Here is a 17,625-nt window from a genome sequence, read left to right as displayed (position 1 = left end):
ACTCTTAAAAATGAACTTCACCGCATAGCACGGTCCTAGCCAACCATCATCTCGAATGATATCGTTATATTCCCCGATTTGTTGAAAACGGGAGGCGTACGCCTTTTTTGTGGCACTTATGCTGTTCATAATTGTTACAAAAAAGGCGTACGCCCACCGTTTTTAACAAATCAGGGAAGATAACGATATCATTCGAGATGATGGTTGAGCGTGCTATGCGGTGAAATTCATTTTTAAGAGTGCATGTCTCGGTTGATATAGACTTCTGTAACTCCTTATGCCGCATAAAGAGGGGTAGTTTTTGGTCTCAGTATAGCTTTTTACCGCATTCCGCGCAGCATTGACATCGCTCACAAAATAAAGACGTTCCCCCCAAAATATATCTTAAAATCGATACACCCAACAATATTTCGTCTACTTCGAGACATCTGCTTCCTACAGAACATCTGATCCTTTGTCAGCTCTGGTTTGCCGAGAAGACTCGCCAAGACTTCGGTTTCAACCTACAGGGGCTACGTGTCACACAGGCCCATAACAGGTATACTAACAGATAACAGGCATCCCCCTGTCGAACGTGGTTTGTGAAACAATTTCGGATGGTGTAAACTGCATTAATGCACCGCTAATTAACACGGAATTAAAAAAAAAAGAAAACTAAACGCGGCGCTTATTTTTGTTCTTTCTCACAAGTGATCTGGCCATGTCAAGGCATGCCCTGCCGGTATGCGCTCCTCATCATATCCGACGGTTCGAAGCTTTGTACAGCTCCGATATAAATCACCGCCCCTCTCCACGTCGTAGGGGGGTCATTTATTAAAGCGTGCACATATGACGCCCCCTCGTACGCTGTTCCCTCCAGAACGCGTTGTCGTCTGATTCCCAAAGGGTACCATTCTTTCGCGGTCGCCACGCAACGCAAAATGGGGGTCTCGCTTTTAAGGGTTAAATTAACCCTCTCCGAATACGGGAGTTGATGGGGAGGAATTGGGTCATAGATTTAAACCGGGGAGTCGTGGTGAAATCGGGTGCCAGCGAGTTTTACTACATCGGAAGAACCATCATTATCCATCATTTATTGTTGTTGTTGTTGTTGTGTTTATCCGTTTCGTTATCGACTTGTACCACTAACTGAGAGGCTAGATAAGAAACTAAATGGGAACTGTGAATGATGAGACCGATAATATTTAGAGCAGCGGACAGAGAAAAGCATCGTAGCCTTTTTCTATCCGTGTGCGCTGAGCGAGTGGGGGTCACGTGCGCTGCACAGATGGAGAGAGGACTGCTGGACAATGGATGGGTCTATTGTTCCTATACAATTCAGGCGTTTCACGACTCGTCACATGTCCAGGCAAATTGTATTGGTCCACTTGTTTGTCAATACGTTGCAGGCTAAAACACGGCGCGAATACCCGTCTATACAGGGTGTCCCAGAAAACATGTTATTGAATTATAATAAAAGAACTACACCACCTAGAATCATGCGGTCAACGGCATTTGTTCTTACTATGTTTTTTTTTGCCACCTCGTGATGTGAATGTCATGTACACTCTTAAAAAAGAACTTCACCGCATAGCACGCTCCTAGCCAACCATTATCTCGAATGATATCGTTATCTGCCCTGATTTGCTAAAAACGGGGGGCGTACGCCTTTTTTTGTGACAATTATGCTGTTCATAATGCGCGTGAAGGAAGCGCAACTCCAGCAACAAACAGGGCGCTGTTGGTGTGTAGGATATTGATATGGGACGCGGAAGGAAGGCATGGGAGCCGAGCACAAAAGGGGGGCAGGATATTAGTCATCTGGCTCCCACTGCCTTGCTCGGTACCGCGGAGGTTCCCTTCATTTGAACGACTCCCGGGTTCAAGTCCGCTACTGAGATGCCTATGCCGCAAAACTACTTTCACTCTTGTTTCGTTGTTTAACATTAGTGCCGAAGTTTGACTTTCCTTTCTTTCTTTCTCTCTCTCTCCCTTTGTGTGTGTGTGCGCTTTGGGAAGAGGGATCTTTGGTTTGATATCAGTTCGAGGTTCAAGCCATTTCCGCGCCTGGTGTTTAACAGCACCGCCTTTTTCTGTCGCGGTATCAACGTCGTGACTTTGCATCTCTCTCCCCCTATCTCTGATTTGTTGGAATCGGAGGAGTACACCCCCTTTTGTGGCAACTTGGACATATGCAAACTGTCACAAAAGGGCTTACGCTCGCCTTTCCTCAAATCAGAAGCGATAACGCGAATAGATCATTCCGCGCAATGGTTGTGTGAGAAGCAGTCTGACTGGACGACCACAAAGATGCCGCAGGGGCGCGGAGTTCGAACAGAATTTGCATTTGCCATCTGCCAGACGATGCATCAACTGCTCCCTCCCCCCTCCCCCCGCCACACCGGACTTTATTCAAAGTTGCAACTGATCAATTAGGCGCTAAGATATCAATACGTGTGACCCGTAATTAAACGCCGCAAGCTTACCAGACGTGGAGACCTCGATGTCGTCGACAGGCATTGCAATTTCTACGGGTGCTCTCAACTAGCCGGCGTGGCTAGTCTTCATCGCAGCAGACTATAGGGAATGCGACTATCGGAACGTCCTGTAGGTGAGCTGTCTGCGCAGCTTCCCAGTTTCCCTCTTTTCCCTATTGCCCATGAAGCGGCCGCATTGATCCTTCCCACAAAAGAAGGGCGTACGCAAATTGAGGGGGCGGGCAAATTTCAAGGCGAGGGGGCCCATGCCGGGTAACGAACACTCCCGTATAGTGCTGTCTTATCAGCGGACAGACACTTCGTCATGATCTAAAGGCAGAACTTCACCGCATAGCACACTCTTAAAAATGAACTTCACCGCATAGCACGCTCCTAGCCAACTATCATCTCGAATGATATCGTTATCGGCCCTGATTTGTTGAAAACGGGGGGCGTACGCCTTTTTGTGACACTTATGCTGTTCATAATTGTCACAAAAAAGGTGTACGCCCCCCGTTTTCAACAAATCAGGACTGATAACGATATCATTCGAGATGATGGTTGGCTAGGAACGTGCTATGCGGTGAAGTTCATTTTTAAGAGTGCACGCTTTGTGCGAACTGTCGCTTCTGATTCAAGAGAGAAGTGGGCGTACGCCCTTTTGTGTCAATTTGAATTCATGATAGTAATTGCCACAAAAAGGAGCACTCCGCCCTCTCTCTTCGAACCACAGTCGACAGCTCTATCATTCGAGTCAATGGTTTCGCGCACAGTGTGCCATGCGGTGAAGTTCTGTTTTCAGGGTGCACGTGGGGGTGTTTCCCCAATTTTTACCCGTTCCCTCACGCAGAGACGAACTACAAGCGAGAACTGGAACGAAGGCTCAACATGGCGGCACTTCCGTTTAAACCGCAAAGAAGATGAACCACGGCAGATGAATACAGCCGATAGACAAAACAAGACCTGCTCGATGCCTCATCTCTCGCCTTCGCTACTCGGTTGCGGCATCACGGTTGCCGAGCTGATTGCCCGCTTATTATGGCAGCACATGCTCCCATAGGCGGGACTCGTGCGCTCTGCGTGAACCGACCTTACAGCAAACTGACCCCAGGAAACCCCAGGGAAAAACATCAAGACAGCCGTTGTTTAAGTTGACTACGCCGACATCAAGAGTCGCGGTTCATCAAGTAGACTATTTAGAACAGAGCATGCCTCTTGCTACCAACGGCTGCTGGCCAATGCCGCCTCAGTCTCCATGGCTACGGCCGCTGAAAGAAGGGCTCTGATTGGCGCACTCTTAATGATTACTACATATCGATTCGCAATTGGCAATATCTTTATTTAGTCTAGAGTACCGTGGAGTAACGTTACAGAATGACTGCCTGCCGTTTTGTCTATAGGTGAAGTTGACGCTGTCGTTCTTCGTCTGATGACGCTTCTCATTGGTGCTTTCTTGTGCGTCATCTGTCACTAAGGGCCGACTGAGTCTAAAGGAGACATCGATGTTCATGAGGTGCGGTACCGTTCGTTTCGGAACAACAACAACAACAACAAATAAGTTAATGATAATGAATGGGGAAATTCGCCACGTAATGGGGCCCACTACCCCAAGGCACAACGGGGCAGGATGAGATGTGTCCTGATGATGAGGTGATTAACGATGCTAAATAGGGTCGATAGTCAGTGGTGTCAGTAATACATCAGAACGGTAGGCAAAACCACAGCACAGAAAAAAACACACACAGCACACAGGTACGCAGGCAGATCATAGGGTACACTCTTAAAAATGAACTTCACCGCATAGCACGCTCCTAGCCAGCCATAATCTCAAATGATATCGTTATCTGCCCTGATTTGTTGAAATCGGGAGGCGTACGCCTTTTTTGTGACACTTATGCTGTTCATAATTGTCACAAAAAAGGCGTACGCCTCCCGATTTCAACAAATCAGGGCAGATAACGATATCATTTGAGATTATGGCTGGCTAGGAGCGTGCTATGCGGTGAAGTTCATTTGTAAGAGTGTAGAGCAACGGCGGATCTAGGATTTTTCCGAGAGGAGGGGGGGGGGGGGGCAGGTGCATGCTGGGATTGGTCCATTGAACCCTATGTTCAAGTCTGGAATTGAGGGGGGGGAATCAGGACATCCGGACCCCCCCCCCCCCCCCTAAATACGCCCCTGGGGTAGAGAGGAGACCAGTGTCCCGGAGAAAAATCTTGAAATTTCGTTTCGGAAAGAATAACAACAAATACACGAAGTTAGTATGACATATGAAATGTAGAACTGATGGTTCGAAGAGAACAGCGAAACAGTTATACAGAAATAAACCAACCAAATCAACGTGACAGAGACTGTGATTTTGTTGTCCGCAAATTTGCTGCTTAGCCAAGGGCCAGCGACCAGAACCGTGCAACGTCTTATCTCAGTGGGTTCCTGGACGTCGCATTGGATATACTTATGTGCGGTTCTGACGGCAGGAGGGCATTGTTGTTGGACTGGAAGCGAAAGTTCATCCGTGAATTGTCGTCAACATATTGTGAGCATTCGGAGGGGCAAAGATTCTCGCTTGTCACTGCAAGCCCGCTGGCACGTGGTTCCTGTATTGTGTGGAGCTCCACATTCGTCAGAGCACAAGCTTCAGTGTCTCTTGGTACGTATATAGGTATGTCTGGATCACGACAGGTTATAACGACCATGGGCATCCCTTTCCTAGCGCCGTATTTGGAGGCGGCGCTACTCATCGGCCCTGTTATTGCTTCCTTAATTTCTACAATACTTCGTGCTTCAGTTTACCTTAGTATTTTTGAAAAATCGGTGGATGTCCCACGGGAGATGCTATTTCCAAAGTTGATTATCATCATCATCATTCTGCGCGTTTTCATAGAAGGTGTTGCTGTCATCTACAACGGTAGTCGTATGTCAGCATCTGCGCGTTCAAAATTCAAATTTCCACTGTTCTACATCATGTTCAATCATGATGTAGATCTCGCTGTTGTAAAAATAAAGTTGTTTGTTGCTGTTGTAGATGTCGCTGGCAGATGTGTAGCGCTCCTCGCGGATCGTGCAGACTGGCTCCTCATATAGGGGTTGCCGATTATGACATGGTCGCTATTAGGTCGTGGTCTGGATGTACTTATCCTGCAGACACTTGTTTGACTATCGTATACGAACAGGACAGGGTACCTTCCAATCCAGTATGACTTGTCTGCAGTACCCTCGGATTTATACCGTCGGCAACACTCGTTGTTCCTTTCGGCTCGCACGAGCCTCCAATACGACCCTCCAGCCAGTTCGTACGTCATTCCGTTTTGCAACACCTTCAAGTTTGTTACTCGCATCCTGTCGATACGTAAAACTGTAAAACAATCAATTCGTTGAAGGAATATGCAATTTACGGATTCCCCCCATGCGTGTACTTCCCTTTCCGGCAGCATCGTGCTCGCATTTCCGCCTCTCTGTGCGTAACGTATTTTCCCGATGATAACTCCTGGGTGTCTGAATTCTGGGCGGCTCGCCCAGTGAGTTGACAAAGGGGGAATCGCCTTACTCGAGACCCGAAACAAGAGAAAGGTGTCGACGTTTCAACGGTTGTGCAGAACACTGCTCACAGTCGGCCATGTATTGTATGTCGTGCAAGGGCATCGACAAGGACGGGTCGAGCAAGGGCGTGACGCATCGCGATACTCATATTAAGAGCACGCCTACGTACAATGACCAAACGCAGGCACGTAAACGTGTCGCTGTATACGTGGACGAGTTCTTGGCAGGCACGCTCGACCAGTATACGAATCGTCACCTGTTTCTGTTTCGACTGTGCTTTTCGGTAAATATGTGAAAATTGACATTTAACTACGTCGAAAATTTAACGCCTTTAATTCATTTAATTCCTCCGGAAGAAATGCAATGCACCGCGATGCAGGGAAGAGGCGTGGTTGATTGATTGATTGATTGATTTAAAAATGAAAAATATGAAGATGTGGGTCTCGACAAAGCCGGAGCAGGCTACTTCAGTACACCAGGATAGAACAGAAAGTAGAAAAGGCAAAATGACGCAACCCAAAACGTCCATGACACACACACACACACCAAAACACAAACAAACAGGGGTCAACTTATGAGCGAGTCCAGTTAATGAGGCAATAGGACAAAAGTCTGTAGACCAAATACAGCAATCCCCCTTGTCCTCCACTCCTTCCTGCTGTCCCCTCTCCATCTGTCCAACGTCTGCACACCGCTCATAGCCACAGTTGCTTCGCGGTGCTAACACGGATTCAAAACAATAAATACAGCAGTGCGAGCCTTAAGGCAGACTTCACAATGTACCCTGCCCTTCGCTCGATAGCCGAGACAAACAGAGACTTGAGGGAAGGGAAGAGGTTACTTCCAGCAAGCAGCTATAGTGTCTTTTCTTTCTCTCCCTCTCTCTCTCTCTCTTTGTTATTATTTTTTTTTTTTCTAGGGCAAAATTCGGGATCGCTCCTCTCTATCTTCTTTCGTTTTTCTTAAAAATCCTGAAATAGTTAGATCTTTTCGCTATCAGCCACTATGTACGAAAAAGGAAAGAAAGTAATAATAAAAAAAGACTTGACAATCTGGCAATGATATTTTCAGACACTCGGCGGAAAAATTATTATTGTTTTCTTTTTTTTTTTTTCGAAACCTGGAAAGAGCGGTTTTCGGCAAAACCATTTTCGATCATTTCTCACACAGCGCAAACAGGAAAAATAAACAGGAAGTTCGGTAATCGAAGTTCATGTTCACAATGTAGCAGACTGTATATAAGATAAGCACATTGTGGGACTGACGTATAGCACCACATCGGTTCTTAACACTCTAAGCTCACCACAGAATACAATGTCGTTACTTTGTTCCTGAATGCAGCTACTGGAAATGTCTATATCGTTACTGGAGGGTTTCTCGACCATGAAAATATTGCCGACGGACGGTTATGCCTAGTTATATAATCCATTTGACCTCGAAGTACCTTACGTATGCTTTTTTTCTTTTTCAATCTTTCATTTCTTCGTGGCTGTGCGAATAATAAAGAAAAGCGAAACAAGGCGTGTCGTTCTATACTGCTTCAGATTCAAGTAGGTGATAAGTGATAAGTGAGTTTATTTTTGTTCGGTACCTGCCAACAGCCAGAGGCCTTCTAGGCAGTGCACCAGTCAAAATTACAAAATACAGATACAGTACATAGGCAAGTTACATAGGCTAGTTACAGTACATAGGCGCAAGTTATACAATACTGTGGAATTAACAAATAATCGATACGCATACAGACCTAAATTGTCTATAATTAGAGAAAATATCAAGATCCGCGCACACTATCTGATTATACAAAAGTTGCATTCGAGAAGTAGGTACTATTGAGTTACACACGGACGGGTAAAAAAGTAAAGGAGTCTTACTAGAACGAGCAGTGCATCGAAAACATATGTCAGAGAGAAGGCAACTTGAATCGACCTTATTGTTCAAAAGCTTATGGAGAAAGAAAACGTCACACAGTGACCTCCGTGAACTCAACGCAGGAAGTTGCAAATAACAAAGAAAGAAAGAAAGAGAGAGAGAAACCAACGAACGAACGGACGGACGGACGGACGAACGAGCGAACGAGAGCTGAACATATAACAAAGCAAGCCAACCAATTGGTATGCAGGCTTGTGATAACTGAGTGGCCATTGTAACAAAAACTTCTTTTAAAGATTAGTTCCCTCACCTTACGTGTGAATCTATTTCCAATTATTTTCTTCTTCTTTTTCTTTTTTTTTTTGTGCACTTCTGGAAAAGAACTTCCTCTACGTAAATTGAATTATGCCCCACATTCCACTACGTTCCTCTATTATACATATTTCAAAGGGAGGCTGTCACAATTACAAAAAGCTGGTTGCGCCAGCAACGAAGTATTTAGCTGGAGTAACACCCCTGAATATCTATACAAGAGGCCAAGGGCTGATTCGGCCCACTTCTATTTTCTAACACAGACTTTCCTTGGCAATATTTCGTGGAATTTGCATTTCGAAAGGCTCGCATTATATATATATATACCATCATGCTTTCCCGCTTCCTCCCTTGAATCTCAATGGGAAGAATGTAGAACGGCCGTTGTGATGCAAATCTTCTAAGATTGTTCCGATTATTTTCTTTCGCGTTCCATCTCATCACTATACTGGAAGCTTCAGACTATCCTCATATTTGCTCGCTCGTGAAAAATGTGAAATGTGCTGTCGATCGAGCTAAGCGGCTGAGTATGAACAATGTTGGCGTATGTTGACAGCAATGGAGGCGTCAATGTCTTCAGAAAACGTTTCAGTGCACCAAAGTGTGCGTTGCCCATAAGTACAATACGCGTCCACAACCTTCGACGTGGACCCGGTACAGTCTCAAGTCGCAGAGGCAAACAAAATGTTGCAATGTGTCCTCAAGCTGTCAGATTGATCAAAACTGGAAGGTGTTGCAAGTACACCTGACGGACCAACAGTATTTAGGAAACAGTATTTAGGACTCCGGAAATGTGGGGAAAAGACTAAGCAAAGCATTGCAGCTAACAAGAAAAACAAAAACAAAAAACAATTTGTTGAAAAACAATTGAATTGAACAATTGAAAACAAAACAAAACAATTGAATGTTTTTTTTTTTAATATCGTCTTTGGCGAGTCACTTCCAAGATTATTTTGCGGCACAATAGAATTGTGTGGCACGGTATACTTACATTCGTCTACTTTTCCGTTTCTTTCATTTTCTATTTGTTTTAACGCAGGCTTATCACCACTTCTTCTTCATTTATTGTTGTTGTTGTTGTTGTTGTTATGTGTATCGATGTATGAGTGACGGCTTTGTGTGATCCAAAGTCGCATGTGCGAAGCAAAGTTAAGGAAAACAGATGCGTAAATACTGTATTCCAGAGTATGTATCACGTAAAAAAAAAAGAAAAATCTCTTTTTCTCTTCAATACTCTCAAAATGTCACAACCTTTCAGCCATCACTAGACAAAAAAAAGAAAAAACGTGATTTGAAGGCCATTCTGTCGTTGAAACTTTTGTCGTTGACGAACATGTGGCTCCTATATGACTTCAATAGACCATTTCTGCTAAACGCGCTGACAGCTCGATGCGTTTTCATCTACGTTATCCGACGCTTCCTTGATATCTGGTTTCCCTCTCGGCAGATATCCCCGGTTTGCTAAAAACCGAAACTGCGATACCGCAATTACACCACCGCGATCAAGCCGCGGAAAGGGGCGATCTTCGGCGGAGATGTAGCGGCTGCGGTGACGGAGTTTCTTTCATTGATGTTCCTAGAAATCCCTCTTCCTCTTTTGAAAGCGAGGATCATCACGCGAAGGAAATGGCGGACAGAGCCACCCGGAAGGGAATATTTCCGGGAAACTGCGCCTCTCTCTATAGGAATTGTACGAACCACTGGCTGCTTCAGGACGGCACGTTTTTCCAACTTTTTTTTTCTTATTTATTTTTTATGCAATCTTTCGTATATCGTGACAGTGCTTTTTTTTTCTGCTATACTGGCACACTAATAACGTACATGTACACTCTTAAAACTGAACTTCACCGCATAGCACGCTCTTAGCCAACCATCATCTCGAATGATATCGTTATCTACCCTGATTTGTTGAAAACGGGAGGCGTACGCCTTTTTTGTGACAATTATGAACAGCATAAGTGTCACAAAAAAGGCGTACGCCTCCCGTTTTCAACAAATCAGGGCAGATAACGATATCATTCGAGGTTATGGTTGGCTAGGAGCGTGCTATGCGGTGAAGTTCATTTTTAAGAGTGTAGGCACCAGCGCGTTGTAATGTTTGCGTACGTTGCATTGCGTACGAATAGCATAAAGAACAGCCGTCTATAGACGGAGTGTTCATTAAAAGTGCATGCGTGCATATTGGGCAGTTACACTTGCGCTCCAGACATCTGCCGCCAAAAGATCTGCGACGCGTAGCCGCGTTGGTTGTGCATTTCGTGTCGCAGTTTGTATGGGCACGTGTTTCTCATGCAGAGCCATTGTCTCAACCGCCTTCATGCTCACTTTCTTGTGCATGTCGAAAGAGCGCGTATAGCAGGGGCAGATCCGCAATAACGAAGCCGTCTGCCGCGCGTTTAATCAGCACCCGAACGATACGACAAAAATTGTTCGTTGACACGGACACAAAATAACAGACGCATGGAATGTAAGCTTGTGTTCCGTACGGAGCTGCACTGGAAAAAAAAAAAGAAGAAGAACAAGAAGAAGAAGGAATAACTTTAGTCCCTTTAGCTTCGACCACAATTAGACCCTTCCGGGAGTAAATGCGTGATAATTTATGCCAGGTTTAGGGACTACTTGCACTGCTGGGGAGTAAGGTTTCAAGGTATAGGGGACTACAAGGGGGAGCAACGGCATTGCAGAAGACTATAGAAGCTCTAATTGCTCCCCAGTTTATTCATCCCCCTCCCCTAGGAGTGGAGATCAAGCAAGTTCTTTTTCTTTCTCTCTCTCTTTTTTTTTTTTTGCATTATGACGATCACGATAATGCCGCAAATAAATAGCGTAGTCGCCACTGCGCATGCTCAGAAGCCAAACCGCTGATGCTTTGGGTTTTTGGACACGTAAGCTGTTTTGCGAAAAAAGCGAGAATTCGTAATCTGAGGATTCGAATAAAGCGAAAGTTGGAAAATTGCGAGAATTCGTAATTCGACAATTCGAGTAAAACGAGACTCCGTGTGAACGAACACACTGACAAAAATCTGTATTTTTTATGATATTCTCTTAAAAATTAAAGCCCTATCCCAAAACCATATTTCCTCTCGTGTCCCTCGTACTCTCTGCCTACGTCACACATTCCACCACGCAGAGCATTATGAGTAAATCTCGTGTCTGTTATAACATACCTCAACGTTATTTCGCGCGGTGTATACAGTTTCAATAGAACGGTCAGGCGCATGGTCGCACGTATTTCGTTTACAGCGGACATGTGTCTGTATACATTGCAGCACAGACGAGAACTCGGCGCTTTCCTTGGCGCGAGTCCGCCTTCATGTCAACCTCAGGGGAACTAGGTTGGTTTCTAGACGGACTTCATGAATGATTCAGATGCAACGTTTCCAGGATATTTGATTTGTGCCGGTCCATTCAGCTTCTCTCAGCAAAATTCGATGGTTCAGATAATTTTGTTTCGAGCGATTTGCAGGTGCACAGGATGACACTTTCTCCCGAGGCCAATAACGAAAAGCTGCTTACAACATCACCACCAACTTGGTGGTGGCTTGGCGATGGCTCATCGATCGGTGGCGATGTTTTCATCCATTCCGTTTCAAAGTGTATAGATTTGTGTAGTTTCGCTTCCTTTTCCGAATAACGCGTCCTGGAGTAGCCAGTCCAGAGTGGCCCGGAACTAACATCTCAATTTTTTTCTTTTACAAATCAATCAATCAATCGTGCTACAACAGTTTGAGCACACTCTTAAAAATGAACTTCACCGCATAGCACGCTCCTATAGCCAACCATAATCTCGAATGCCTTTTTTGTGACACTTATGCTGTTCATAATTGTCACAAAAAAGGCGTACGCCTTCCGTTTTCAGCAAATCAGGGAAGATAACGATATCATTCGAGATAATGGTTGGCTAGGAGCGTGCTATGCGGTGAAGTTCATTTTTAAGAGTGCAGTTACCAAATGAACTGAAAAGTCTAAGATCCGTAACCAAAGTGAACGAAGAAATAAGAAAATGATTATTAGGTAGTTTGTAAAGCCCCACTCTTTTCTGCACTCTTAAAACAGATGGTGGTGGTGACGAAGACCGGCTTGCCGTTGTTGGCCTCACTTATGTGGGCTGCGTCACGACTGTAGCCAGGATGAGATGAGATGATATGATAACAGATGAAGGAATGATGACGGCCAAAAGTTGAGATCTACACTGTTAAAACAGAACGGCACCACATAGCACGGTTTTAGCCAACCGTCATTCCGAATGATATCATTCTGAATCCTTATTTGCTGAAAACGGGAGGAGGTGCCTATCTGGGGCACATTATGCTTGTCCCAGATAGGCTCCTCCCCCTGTTTTGAACGAATCGTGACACAGAATGATATCATTCGGTATGGTGGTTGGCCAGGAGCGTCCTATGTGGTGAAGTTCTATATTAACAGTGCAGGGCAGTCATTGCCAGAATTGGTGAGAAGTGCGAGGAGGTACTCGTAGCCTTTGAGCGAGGCCAGATTCCTGGAGAAAGCAGACGAGGCTGCGAATTTTGGAGAGTCCTTCCGTGAAAGGGCCCCTGGGATGCAGGACATCATCCACCGTACAATTCCTGCAATGGCCGAGGTATTGCTCCCGCACAGCAGCGTATGCACAGCAATGCACTCTTTAAAATGAACTTCACCACATAGCACAGAACAAACCAGGCGAGAGAACAATGTCGTTCGGGATGACGGTTGGCTGGGATCGTGCTTTGCGCTGAAGTTATGTTTTAAGATTGTAGGGTCGGAGTTTTCGGGTTATAAACACGATTTCTCCCCGAATTCCAATCACGTATCGCGTTGTGTCACTTATCACGAACACTAGTTGTAAGCAAACTATACGCACGTCTGATATAAGTATTAGTCGACTGAAACAATAACTATTCGAAGCACACTTGACGTTTCGACACGTGGTGCCGCTTGCTGGACAACACCGGAACGTATACCAACAGCACCCGATTTCAGCCAAATTCCCCATAATAAAGTAGCAATCGATTTTTCCCTTCCCTGAACCTGGGAAAGGCATCTAACCCGAAATAGTCAGACCTTATATAATCGCATTGTACGGATCGTCATCATTTATTGTTGTTGTTGTTGTACGGATTGTATGTGCTTTTCAAACAGACGACTAGCTCCCGTGTCAGAGTGGTTATAGGATGATCGCTTTCCACGCCGAGACTGGGAAGTGACACGGGGAAGTGACGAGGTTTTCCCTGGGTTCTTCCGAAGACCTTCCAGACGAATGTCAGCACAGTTCCCTGTCTTCATTCTTTCCTGCTGTCCTCTCTCCATATGTCCACGTCTGTACGCCGCTCATATAGCCACAGTTGCTTCGCGGCGCAAACACGGAACAAAAAAAAAAAAAAAACAGACGACGGAATACAGCTTTCCAACAATCCAAAGAAGATACAGCGTCATTCCATTTGCGTGAGCAGATAACCTTCTCCGCCAGAAGCAGTCATAACAACGACATGCTTTCTTGCAGATTGGAGAACTCTCTCCAACCAGGAAAGCAATGCGTACATGGCCTGGAGCGCGCTGCTCCACCGATTTTTAGAGTGCCTTGTTTTTTTTGTTTTCTTTTTCTTTTTTTTTCCTCCAACAGATTCCGTGCGTGTGTGTGCACCAATTGATGGTTGCGGGTTAATAATGTCCCGCAGGGGCCGTTCTCGCTTCTGTTTTCCCTTTGCATGCCGGTCGATCCCACCTTTGGTACGAAGAGCAGGCGAAATGCGGAAGTGACGCATGCAGCCACAGTCTACAAGCAAGCTGTACACATCTGGAACGTGTTGCGTCTTCCGTCTCTTATCTCTCACGTGTATCACTTTTCAGGGCGGTTCTAATCTCGTAGGTGACATCTGTGCTCAGAAAGAGGTTCTCGTATGCGCGATAATGTTGCAGCGGGTTGCATTAGCTAGGTGTGATGAGGTTTGTCCGTGTGACCGCGCGCGTTGAAGCGTTGACCGCGTCATTTGCGAAGTAGCCAACACCACAGGGTGGGGTCTGTTGGTATTTTATTCTGGGCATAATTCACTCGGTGCTATTAAAAAATAATAATAATAACGCTGTTTCCAAAAAGAAAGAGAAGGTGGAAACCAGTTTTGCCTCGCCCCTTCGTGTCTGACAAACGCGAGTTCCTCAACGTCAACACCAGCCGTACAGTAGCGATGACCGCGTTGCTTTTGCGGCATGCAACTCGGATCGGAAGTCAGTGCAGAAGCATTGAACCTTACACGTACACAGCTGCGTAAGAGATGTAAATAATAGTTGCGTCACAAACATGGTTAAGACTATATTCTCGCGACAACTACAAGTACGTCTTTATGGAATATTCGGCGAAAACATTATAACGTCCTGTGGCTGCAGACCCTTTTGCCTCCCACGTGCAGATGACACGTTAAAGCACAGTCATCAGCAGGATTGATTGCAGAAAGAAGCGAAACGAAGATCGCTGTTAAGCGTGCCAAGTTGGTAATTCTTCCTTGTCGCAAGCACGACAGGGAAACCAGAGGAACAGTTTATAGAGCGTAAGTAAACATAACACCTTGTGAAACAATAAACGTGTTAAAGGTGATCAACTGTAGTAATTGCACTCTTAGAAAGAAAAAAAAAAAGGGTGGAGCAGTTACACCTTTTATGAGGTAACAATTGTCGCATATGTTCTGCGTAAAAGGTTGCAAAGTTCTACCTGCTACCTACGAATGATAGGGTTACCGCTTCTGATTCGGTGAGCGAGTTCGGCGTACGCCTTCTTGTAGCAGTTTGTATATGTGATAATTGCTTTTACCACCCTTTTACACCCTTTATCAGACGCTATGTTGACCTAGGTGGTAACTGTAGAAGTTACCACCTTTTCACACCCTTTTTTCTTAGAGTGTAGAGAACCCGTTGCATCCTAGTTTATTATAGTTTCCTTAATCCACACGGGCAGGGCCGATGATAGGGGGGGGGGGGGGGGCGCCTTAGGCCCCGCGCTTGCATAGGCCCCGCGCACGAAGTCCTCAACCAGAGATTACTTCTTTTTTTTTTAAATATCAATTATGCACTTCATCGTGTGAAACAGACCCCGCGATGTGCCTTTGCTTCAGGCCCCGCGCACCCCTAGCATCGGCCCTGCACACAGGAAGAAACGAGAAAATGATCCTCGAAGTCACGCGTTCAACAAGGACTAAAATAAATCAATAAATAAATAAATAATAATAATAATAACAGTTAATTATCGCCAAAATTCAACTAACAATGATGCCCCTACCGTAGAGTTCTTGCAAAGGGTACAAAAATTAGCGGGGCCCGGATCGGATCACATGTGCGAGTACAGCAAGAGCAACATGACACATGCAGCGCGTCATTTTGTCCAAAATAGGAATTGTCGCGGTGCAGACCGCGTACAACATAGCCGTAGCGAACCGGCGCTTATGACACTCCTCACGCACAATGAAATCACACAGGCGCTTCGCAGCAGACGACACCGTCAACTATCGTTGTCGGGTCACTTACTTTTAAATGCCTTCTCGCGATCGTTCCCCACCACCCGTTCGAACGACCCACTGCGAGAACGCACTTTGTACCCCGTCTATATTCACTTCGATCGGTGGTTTCCGAAAGGCCCAAGAAAATGGCACTTACCCGGTCCGGCGGTTGTTTGCGGTATCCACGTTTGAAGCATGAACATCCCGATCCACCAGACGAAGTTCACCACACGAGCAAATAACGGTACAACGCTCTTCGCACCGGCAGCAGGAAGCAACCAAGGGAGGCGAGGACCGCTGCTCCTTGCTCTCTACGTCAATATGGCCGCCGGGGAAATACTCACTAGATGAGCGCGTGCTGTCCCTAGATGGCTCCCTAGATGTCGCCTGCAGTGGATCGGTCGCTCTTTTGCGTCTGCATGAACGCTCCGCAGCAAGGGAAAAAAAAAAGGGGGAATGTGTGAACCTGTGGCAAAGGACTTGTTAACCGATACGGAAACTGAAAGCTAGGAACGGTCAGACTCCCAGACAGATGCCAGGCAGCGTGGCTAGAAACGCGTTTTAGTGGGAATAACTGCCAAGGTTGCGTCGGTCAGTGGGCGACAGGTGTGGAAGTCAATTATGTCTGCTCTGCACTCTACAATGTAGCTATCGTGGTAGATCTCAACTGACAGAGTAAAAGGGAGAGAGGAGAAATTCAATTTCGCCTTGTTCCCCTTTTCATTTTTTACTATTCGTTTTTATTTATTTTTTGTAGCACTCAACCTCAAACTGACAAAGTAAATGTGTGCTCGAAAAGCATCTCACTGAATATATATATTCTTTTACTGTACGGTGTTACTGACCGGATGATCGCCTGTTTTCTTTCTCCTGTTTGTTTGTCTGTGTGTTTCTTGTGCTTTTTGCTCAGTTCGCTGGTAAACTCAAAACCAACGAAGGAATTTGTATTGTACTTCCGTATACACCGTGATGTTTCTTTGGCACTTCACTTGCGTTTCAGTCGAATAGCTTACATTCGCTCGCATAAGGCAGTCCACCAAACGCGCTGCTGTAGACCAGACATGTACAGGATACTATAAAAAATATATTTAAAATATGTCACTAAGTACGTGACATAATGTGACTAAGCGAAAGTTGCTAGAGTAGAGCAGCAAATATTTACTTTAAGCAGCCCTGCTACAGAGATGATCAACATTTCTCTCCTAGACAAAGCAGAAAACAGAAAAAAAATGTACAAAAATATTGCAGGAAGAAAAAAAACGATGCAAAAATAAACAATAACAGAGCCCATTGCTTTTAAAGGATCTCCGGCATCTGATGAGGATCCACGCTGAGGCAACGCGAGCACAAGAGTATAAGACCGCCACTTTCCCGCAAATGAGAATATTTCGAAACCCTAATATACGAAGCCGTGGATTGTGATTAAGCTTCCCTTTGACGCGGGCCTATCAGAGAGAAAGGAGGAAGGGGCTCATTGATATATTTACCGCGCGCAATATTAGCGCCTTCCTGTCCTGATTGGCTTCCAACGACCTTTTAGGGCCGCGGTGGGAAGAACGCCAATTAATATACTTGGGACGGCTAGCAGGATGACTCAGCAGATATGGAGATGCTCTCCTTCGTCATTAGTTGCCGTTGGGAATATGCGTAATAAGACATTTTTGTTTAACCAAATCTTCCACCCAATTTAAATAAAGAGGCCCATGATGAAATAAGCCCGAACATGACGGGCTACACGAAATACACGAACATTGTGCAGTTCGAACAGTTGAACAGTTGAACAGTTCGAGCTTCGCTCAAGCTTTTGAGCTCCGTTGTGTATATTCGTGTATTTCGTGTCGCCCACGCTAAGGTTTGCTTCATCATGGACCTGTATATTTAAATTGGCTGAAATACTGGTTTAAATAAAAAACTCATGGATTTCGTCCACCAGCTATAGCCCGCGTTTTACGCTAACCTTACCG

The 17,625-nt window shown here is 45.4% G+C and overlaps 1 protein-coding gene across 3 annotated transcripts in view; it reads right to left on the bottom strand.

The window, feature by feature from the left end:
- Positions 1-17,327, bottom strand: part of LOC135370998 (rap1 GTPase-activating protein 2-like) — a 46,307-nt gene extending 28,980 nt beyond the window's left edge. Inside the window, exon 1 of one of the 3 annotated variants that reach the window (XR_010415486.1) lies at positions 15,819-17,327. The gene's annotated coding sequence lies outside the window, so the exon portion shown is untranslated. The remainder of the gene's footprint in view (positions 1-15,818) is intronic. The other 2 variants (XM_064604964.1, XM_064604962.1) reach the window with 2 other exon arrangements.
- Between the last annotated feature and the right edge of the window lie 298 nt (positions 17,328-17,625).

Source organism: Ornithodoros turicata, chromosome 10, assembly GCF_037126465.1.
Source record: "Ornithodoros turicata isolate Travis chromosome 10, ASM3712646v1, whole genome shotgun sequence".
Lineage (NCBI taxonomy): Eukaryota > Metazoa > Arthropoda > Arachnida > Ixodida > Argasidae > Ornithodoros > Ornithodoros turicata.
Note: the sequence above shows the minus strand (reverse complement) of the source record. Positions and strands in the feature narration are given on the sequence as shown.